Source organism: Carlito syrichta, unplaced genomic scaffold, assembly GCF_000164805.1.
Source record: "Carlito syrichta isolate Samal-C Ts95f unplaced genomic scaffold, Tarsius_syrichta-2.0.1 Scaffold307299, whole genome shotgun sequence".
NCBI classification, from domain to species: Eukaryota; Metazoa; Chordata; class Mammalia; order Primates; family Tarsiidae; genus Carlito; species Carlito syrichta.
Genome location: NW_007251395.1, coordinates 116,665 through 125,393, shown reverse-complemented (window position 1 = coordinate 125,393; position 8,729 = coordinate 116,665). Strand labels below are relative to the sequence as shown.

Sequence of the window (8,729 nt, the reverse complement as noted above, 5' to 3'; positions counted from 1 at the left end):
GGCTGAACACCATTGCTCTGAAAACACAGGCAAGAAGATTATTTTATCTGATGGTGTGTTACTGTACAACTGGTCTACCTCCTTACTCCCAGGTTGCCTCTGAATATATTCATGCCCACTTCTTTTTTTGCTGTGGTCTCTTCACTATTATAAATGATTTCTCAACATACAAGATTTTCAGTATTTAATGTCATGAATTACTTAGTAAGCATACATACCTACTGTTACAAACTGTGGTCACAGATAGTAACAAAACAGGAACATGGGAACATTCTAATGTTATATTAACAAAAAGTCATTCAATGTGACAAAAAATGTATTACATTAATTTATTAAATAGCTAACTCAGTTACCACCTTTAGGTCCTTTATAACAAAACTTCAACAGATGAGTTATAGTAATTTTAGACTTTGAAAAGGCAATATTTTTACTCAGTATTAGAGGTATTCTAGAAAATGAAGATTCTTTTAAAGATAAAAAGTAAAGGCCTTCATAACCTGAGGGGAGAAAAGTATTTTCAGAATCAAGTATGGTCTGGGTTTCACCATTTTTCTTGCCACAGAGGAACTTTCCTCATTTCTCCATGAGTCTTCTTACCTCTAATCTCAACTCAAGCATCTCGTACATCTGCTGAACTAGAACAAAATGACTAACCATGCAATTGGCATTCAGGGAGGAAACCCACAAATGTGATTGTTTATATTTCACACAAGGTGCCCTAACCTGCATGAAGTCTGAATTCATCATTGAGGTAATTTGAGGTACTAGTTAATGCTAGACAAGGAAAGCACAAGTTCATGATAGAGGAGATTGTTAGAATTCAGTTCGCAAGAGGTGATTTATTTTAAATGATAGAATCACTTCTGTTTGACAATACTTTGTAGAATTAGAAGCAGAGGCAATATTGTGGATCAGTTAAAAGGACAGCCTCCAGAGGATTAGTGATTGAAGCTCCTTTTATCAAATGATAATGGTCTCCAGCCTGATGACCTTGGTCAAGTTGGGTCATCTTTCTGTGTCTCTCTTCTTTCCTTCATAAAACAGGGCTAGAACATACCAACCACATAAAGGCAATGTACAGATTAAAAGAATTAATGGGGACAGAGATTTTTAGAACACTGCCTGGCTACAGTGTTGAACAATGTTTGCATTAGGCATACTAAAATTTACTTTGCATAAGTGGCAGCGTCAGTATGTTCTGATTCCTTATTACTCTCAGAGCTGTTTACATTTACACAATCTGAGTGACTCTCCTGTTTCTTGCAGGTTCACCTGTACCTCTAGAGCACAATTAAAAAGTAATATTAATCACAAGAACTTATAGCTGGTGAGTGAGATGGTTGGGGTGAGGATGGTGAATAGTTCTGGGTAGGAAGCATATTTTTTTTAAAAAACAGTTATGGAGAAGCTTAGCAGTTTAGTTTTATGTAAATTGCAGAAGCGTCATTGTCCACTTTCAAAGGCCCAGCTCACATGCTGTCTACTCTTTGGTTCTCCCAGGTGTATGTTGCCGTCTGCCTTGTAACACAAATGTTTGTTGGCAAATATACCATTGTTCACCTCTCTATATAGTTAACTTTTGCAGAAGAAGGATTCTGCTTTTTTTCTTAAATATTTTGAACAGTTAAGACTGCCTATCCTTGTGCTTTGAGATCAGTAATTGTGCAACAAATTGAATTTTATTTGCATGTTTTCTGTCTTATAGATTCTGAGAAGTTAATAATACAATATTTGATCCTTAGAATTTCATGGGACTTATATTCTGGAGCTTCCTAAACTTATCTAATAAAAAAAAACTAGAGTGATTGTTATAAATATATGTTCCTATATTCTTTTCCCAATCTACTGAATGACATTCTCCAGATGATTTTTATAATGAGACTAGGTTGAGAAACATGAATGTAGTACAATATTCGCATTACATACGTAAGAAAATGAAGCTCATTGTGGTTAAATGACTTTGACATGTTTAGACAGCAAGACACACTGTAAGTGGTAGTTCACATGGTAAGTCAAAGAAGTCTTGAAATTCCACTTGATGTATCTTTCAACTACACCCAGTATTACTGCAAATTATTTACAGAACAATAAAAATGTGACTCTTCTTATTTTTATAAGGTTCATCTGAAATTATACATTTCTATATGACTGTGTAGTCATCTATTAGATTTAATGAATACTTATGGTCAATTGAGTAGATTCAAGATTTATATATCCATGTATTATATTCTAACAAATTTAAAAATTAATCCTTTATTTTTTCTTTACTCATGTTACTCATCTATTTAGTCATTTGTCTACTCTACATATGCCAATGGAGTTCAGTGCCTATGCTGAACAAACAAGTCTAGAGACCTCAGTAAGCTTGAAGAAAACAGATGTGCCACTATTATAATAAAATGTAGGATTTTTTAAATTGAAAAAATTATCCAAAAGTGACAAAGAAGTAAGAGGATCCTTTGTGATGAAGATGACATGTTAACTGTGTCTTAGAGAATGAGTAGGAGCTTTCCCATCGGAGAGAAGGAACCCCAGGTGTCAGGAACACTGTGTGTAATGAAGCAGAGAAACAATAGAGAATGAGATAGCAGCAGCTATGGGCAACTTTGTTGGGTTAGGAATCAGAGTTTCTGGAGCAGAGTGGGAGGAAGAGAGATATTGCATATTGAAAGTAGCTTCTATATGATTATGCTAGGGAAAAAATAAAATGAAAAGAGAAAAGAAGGTGAATGGCTTTAATAACAATTTTATGAAGCCAACTCCTGGAATACTGCAGATGTTCAATGCATGTTTTCTGAACGCTGGTTGTTTTCTGACTGTAAGTGTCAAGTGCCCTGGTGAGAGCAGTTAATCCATGTACTGTGTTACTGGTGAGATTCACAGTGCTCTCTGTGAGCATGTTACCTAGGTAGGCAGTGGCTTGGTGTATCACAGAATCATATAAACAGTGGTTTATACAATGTTTAGATAAAAACAATTTAATTGACATCTGGTTCTCAGAACTATTGAACTTTTTTTTTTTTTTTTGAGTTGGAATCTCACTCTGTCACCCAGACTGGAGTGCAGTGGCTGCTCCCGGCCACCGCAGCCTCAACCTGCTGGGCTTCGGTGATCCTTCCGCCTCAGCCTTCCAAGTAGCTGGAACTACAGGTGCACGCTACCATGCCCGGCTAATTTTTTGATTTATTGTAGAGATGAGGTCTCACTGCCCAGGCAGGTTTCGAACCCGCGGGCTCCGTCAATCCACTCACCTCAGCCTCCCAAAGGCGCGGGATTACAGGCTGAGCCACCAAGCCCAACTTGAACTATTGAACTTTACCTGTGTGAGATAACCATGACACTTTTGTCGTTTGTACCTTACACACTGATTCATGAGACCAGTCTATGTCCTTGGTCAGTTTTCTGACTTAAGTCAAATTATGAAGAGGACTTCTGAATTCCTTATTATCTTATCCTCTTTCTTCTCCAGATGGTTTTCCTGGCCTACCTCAGGTGCCAAGGGTTCTCAGATTTTCTGATAACGTTAGTGTGCTCTTAGTACTTGATCTGCTACACATATTGTTCTACAATTTAATCTGATGCTTAGATAGGGGGATAACTTTTTGGCTGAGAAAAAAATCTCTAAGAAAAAGGAAGGGTCTCTGATGCCAAGCATCAGAGCCAGAGCAATGGAAAAAGTTTTGGGCTTAATTTCTGCCAAGTTGAGCTACTTATGAGTAGCCACCCACTGTACCAGCCAAAGAAGCCAGTCCCTTTTCTTAGTTTTTCCCACATTGTATTCCGATTTTCTACCAATTCTCTTTTATTCACTTAACTTTCTGCTCTCTTTCTTTTATAACTTTGATCCAAACTATGTCATCTTTTCTTCTCATCCACAGATTAACTTTCCCCATAGCTTTACTCCTGCCCTGTAGTTTCCCCCTTTTTTATCTATAGGCCTAACGTAAGTTCAGAGTCAAACAAGGAGCCTGACTATGTTTCTTTGAGATTACTTAATCAAGTACTACTTGTCCATTTTGACAAAAACGATAGTTCTGTCCTTCATAAATGTATAATATAATTTGTAAGTGTAAGGGACACAGTGACTCTGCTAATGAGCCTATTTCCACTCAGCATATTTTAAGAAGAACCCAAGATTGTGGTTTTCTTTTTGCCCTGGTTCAGTGTAAATACTTAAATAATTTATAGTTAGACAAAGACACCTTGGGGGTATTTAGTTAAAAAATTGAATGTATTTGCTTGGCATTTAAAACATCTTAGTTACGGCAGTTATGTTTACTATTTAACAGTATATTGACATGATTCAGAGGCATTTGGTACAGTTCAGCCAGGGCATGTTCTTAACAACAATAACAACAATAATAATATATCACTCACCAAATATACTTTACAAGCATTTAGACAGGAAAAATTTACATAAATTAATAATTGTACCCCCTGTTTTACCTGTGAGAGCACAGAAATGCAGAGCAGTCGTGTAATTTTCCAAATGTAGAAGAGCCATAAAGTAACCCTGTGAAGTCTGACTCTAGAGCCTACACTCAACCTATACAGCAAAGTTCCTCAAAGATAAATGTTCATAAGCATTAAATATTTCTGTTAAAAGTACTAATTTCTGAACCCCAACCAAAATCTGCTGGAATGGGGCCTGAGATTTTAATAAGGATCCAAGTTGAATCTTGAAAACTTAAAAAAAAAAAAAAAGATCAGGTAAGTTTAGAAATTCTTCAAGGAGCCACAGAGCTTCAATGTCACATAGTGCACTGTTTCAGAGAATACATTTACCTCTTCATTCATTGCAATCCTTGTGATTGTAGTGATTGATACAACTTCTCTTTTGTATCTGTAATTTCTTTTAGTTGTTTCTCCCTTCCCTTGAGAATATCAGATAGAAAATCCAGGTAGAGAGAAGCACATCTCCATTGAATCATATGTCTTGGAATTTAAGAAAATGACATGGCATCTGGCTCATCTGCCTATGATATGCCATTGTTATGGTATCCAGAGACCTCCATGTGATATTTCTATCTATTGTGGGCTGTCATCCAGGGATCTAGCAAATTGGAGAGAGGATGGACACTTAGCAACTTGTGGTGGCTGCCTGACCATTCAGTTCTTGCCTTCTTAGGTACTAGCTTTGCATGTACTCAACTTCAAGACTGTTCTGAAAATCTTAAATCAGAGAATTGTTCATGAACGCAACTCCATCCCTCTTCTTTATGTTAAAGTGACTCACTGACAGGGGAAGTGCCTGTTTGTCAACTCTCCTCACTCTGGATGATGCATAGAGGAAAACATGAAGTAAAATCACGGCCAACCCATCCATGGTGGCTTAGGATTTAGCATCACTTTCCCAGTGTTTTCTGTCAGAAAAGAGCTGTTGGATTAGATGACCTAAACCTGAGAGATTGGATGACAGGATGACCCTTACATAACTATGCTTTTATAAATCATCAACTTTCTTTAACACATTGGGTTATGTAGTGATCTATGTTTTAATATTAATTTATTTTTATTCGATATAATTTTAAATGAATTTTGTTTTGATGTTTTCTCATTATTGTGCAAAACAGCCAAAATAGACAATTTGGGCAAAACTAGAAGAAAACTATACAGTCCCTTCTCTGTCAAAACATATTTCATTAATTAAAAAAAATAAGAGTCGCAAGTGTTCCTCCTTTATTGAATAGTAGTTATGGCAAACAGGACTCCCATCTCTTTGCACACACTGCTGCATTCAGTCCCAATGACAACCCTTAAAGGTGAATGCTCTGCATGCAGCCAGTTTAGAGATGTCAAGTCAAAGTGTAGAAAGGTTAGCTCTTTGCCCAAGGTCTCAGACAATATAGATGGTGGGATTAAACATTTAACCCAATTTTTCTGATCTCTGGAATCCATGGCCTTAATGACCATTATTAAAATAATATTTTATACTCAGGATAATCTTCTCTATTATCTGACTTACGAGGATGATTTATACTGGAAATGGAAAATTAAATTCAAGCCTAAACAATTAAATGAAAATTCTTAACCAGAATTTAAAGAGCATGAGTGATAACTATTAACCACCCATACAGCCATGCTCCTCTCTCTATTTACTGTGATTTGACTATTTTAACTACTTGACCCACCAGAATTAATATTCACTGGATGATTAAAACTATATTAAATAGCTGGTTATTATCATCATTAATGCCAACTTCTAATTATGAAAGTATTAACATGACAAATTTATACAGAAAAATTTTCCACAACTGTTCTGATATGTTATGCAGAGTAGATGTTAAAGTTGGCTACCTCACAATTTTTGTCACTCCCCTTCATCACTGTCACCTGGAATCCAGATATCGTCCATGCTGTGCCCTGGGTGAGAAACACCAGGTTCTTCTTTTCTGTATCAGACGTAAGGCTAAGAATTGGGTGAAGTCGTTGGTAGTTAGAGGCTCATTTAATCTCTCCATATCTGGTTGCCCCAAATATTATCATTAATATAAAGAGTGACTGTAAGCTATAGTATAAGATGCTAGTCAGATACAGTTTGTGTCTGGCATAATACAGACCCTTTGCTAATTGAGTGCCCTAGGGGGAATGTCCTGGAATCATCTTGTCCCCAGACTTTAATTAGCATGACTTTGTGTCATCAGGTCTGAATGTTTTAAAAATTATTCTCCAAAGAAAAATAGCCACTGGTACACTAGATCACTGTCTTTTTCTCAGGTGACCAAAGTCTACCTAAAATTTTTTTCTATCTCTGCCTTTCCTCCACCCAGTCCCTCTACTCATCATTGTGGCAAGGCCTGAAGAGGGACTGGGTGACTTACTTATGAATTTTTTGCAAAATTTGGAAAATATTCATTATTCAAAGCAATAAATGGGAGAAAACGGCTAATGAAAATTACAGGGGAAAAAAATACATTTCGGCCAAGTACTCCTAGCCCATCAACATTTAACCCATAATCTGTGATCTGGCTTCAAAATGTTTACATATGCATAAACATATGTAAATATATCTAATTGTAAGACAAATAGTTGTGAAATATATATGACTATGTTTATACACACAATTATACATTGTTTAACAATGGGGATATGGTCTAAGAAATGTATCATTAGGTGATTTTGTTGGTGTGGAAACATCATAGAGTGAACCTATACAAACCTAGGTGGTCTAGCCTACTACACACTTAGGCTATACAGTATAGCCTATTGCTCCTAGTCTACAGACCTGTACAGCATGTGGCTGTACTGAATATTGTAGGTCATTGCCACACAAATGGTAAGCATTTGTGTATCTAAATATATCTAAACATAGAAAAGGTACAGTAAAAATATAGTATAAAAGATAAAAAATGATACACCTATATAGGGCACTTACCATGAATAGAACTTGCAGGACTGGAAATTGCTCTGGGTGAGTCAGTGAGTGAGAATGAGTGAATGTGAAGGCCCAGGACATTTCTGAGTATGACTGTAGACTTCATAAATACTGTACATCTAGGCTACACTATTTATTTGTTTGTTTGTTTGTTTGTTTGTTTGTTTGTTTTCCCCAGGAAAGATCTTTTAATGTAGACATGCCTTCCACATCCTGCTTCTGATGCAGTATCACCTTTGGTTCCACTCAGGTGTTCACTCCTACAATACACACTCACACTCAATTTCCACCAGCAGGTTGGGAGCTGGCAGTGTCCCTTGCTGTCTTGAGCCAAGCTCCAGCTCCCTCCCCAGGCTGGCTTCCCTGCCCGGCTGCCCTCGTGGGCCAGAAGCCACTTCTTCACGGAAGGTCCCCCTGAGTGGTTACCCACAGCTCGGCTGCTGCTGACCACTCTATGGCATGGGATGAGAATGGGCACAGGATTGCTTCTCATGGCTCCTCCCACTGCCCGCCCTGCTTTGGGGTTTCCTGCCAGGGTTAATTGCTGGTAAGAAACCATTTCTCCGAATTTCACAACCTTCAGCAACTTCCAAAACACCTGTCTGGTGAACGATTCTTGCTGGAAAATGGGTTGGTGAAGAGCTGACAGAGGGAAATCTTTGATGTTCTCGGGTTCATGGAAATAGGCTGCGCACTGCATCAGAGGCTCAGTCATTCCCTCTGGACCACTGAGGACCTCGGGAATAGTTGGGGCTGCCACAGCACCAGTGCCAAACGCCTTCCTGCCGTGGATCCTTATCCAATGCAGACCTTACTCACAACCAGATATTTCTATCTTTCCCAAAGGGCTATCCAAGATCTTGTGTTTCATTTCGCAAGTCTTGTCCATTCTGCCAAGTACTAAGTAGCAGGCGGCGTGTAGTGCGAGGACCAGTGTGCGCCGTTTTTTTCTTCATTAATAACCTTAGCTTACTATAAAATTTTAAACTATTTATTTATTTATTTGAGTCAGAGTCTCACTCTGTTGTCCAGGCTGGAATACAGTGGCTCGATCACAACTCACCACAGCCTCAAATCCTGGGCTTAGGCAATCCTTCTGCCTCAACCTCCCAAGTAGCTGGAACTAACTACAGGTATGTGCCACCATGACTGGCTAATTTTGTAATTTTTTGTAGAGAAGAGGTCTCGCTTTGTTACCCAGGGGTCTCGAACTTAAACAATCCTCTTGCCTCAGCCTCCCAAAGTGCTAGAATTGCAGTCATGAGCCAGCATGCCCGGCTAATTTTTAAAACTTTTTGATTATTTGTAATAGCACTTTGCTTAAAACATAAGCACATTGTACAGCTGTATAAAA

General features: G+C 37.9%; 1 pseudogene; it reads right to left on the bottom strand.

Moving 5' to 3' along the window:
- Window positions 1-7,654: 7,654 nt before the first annotated feature.
- On the bottom strand, window positions 7,655-8,300 carry LOC103266698 (annotated as a pseudogene).
- Between the last annotated feature and the right edge of the window lie 429 nt (window positions 8,301-8,729).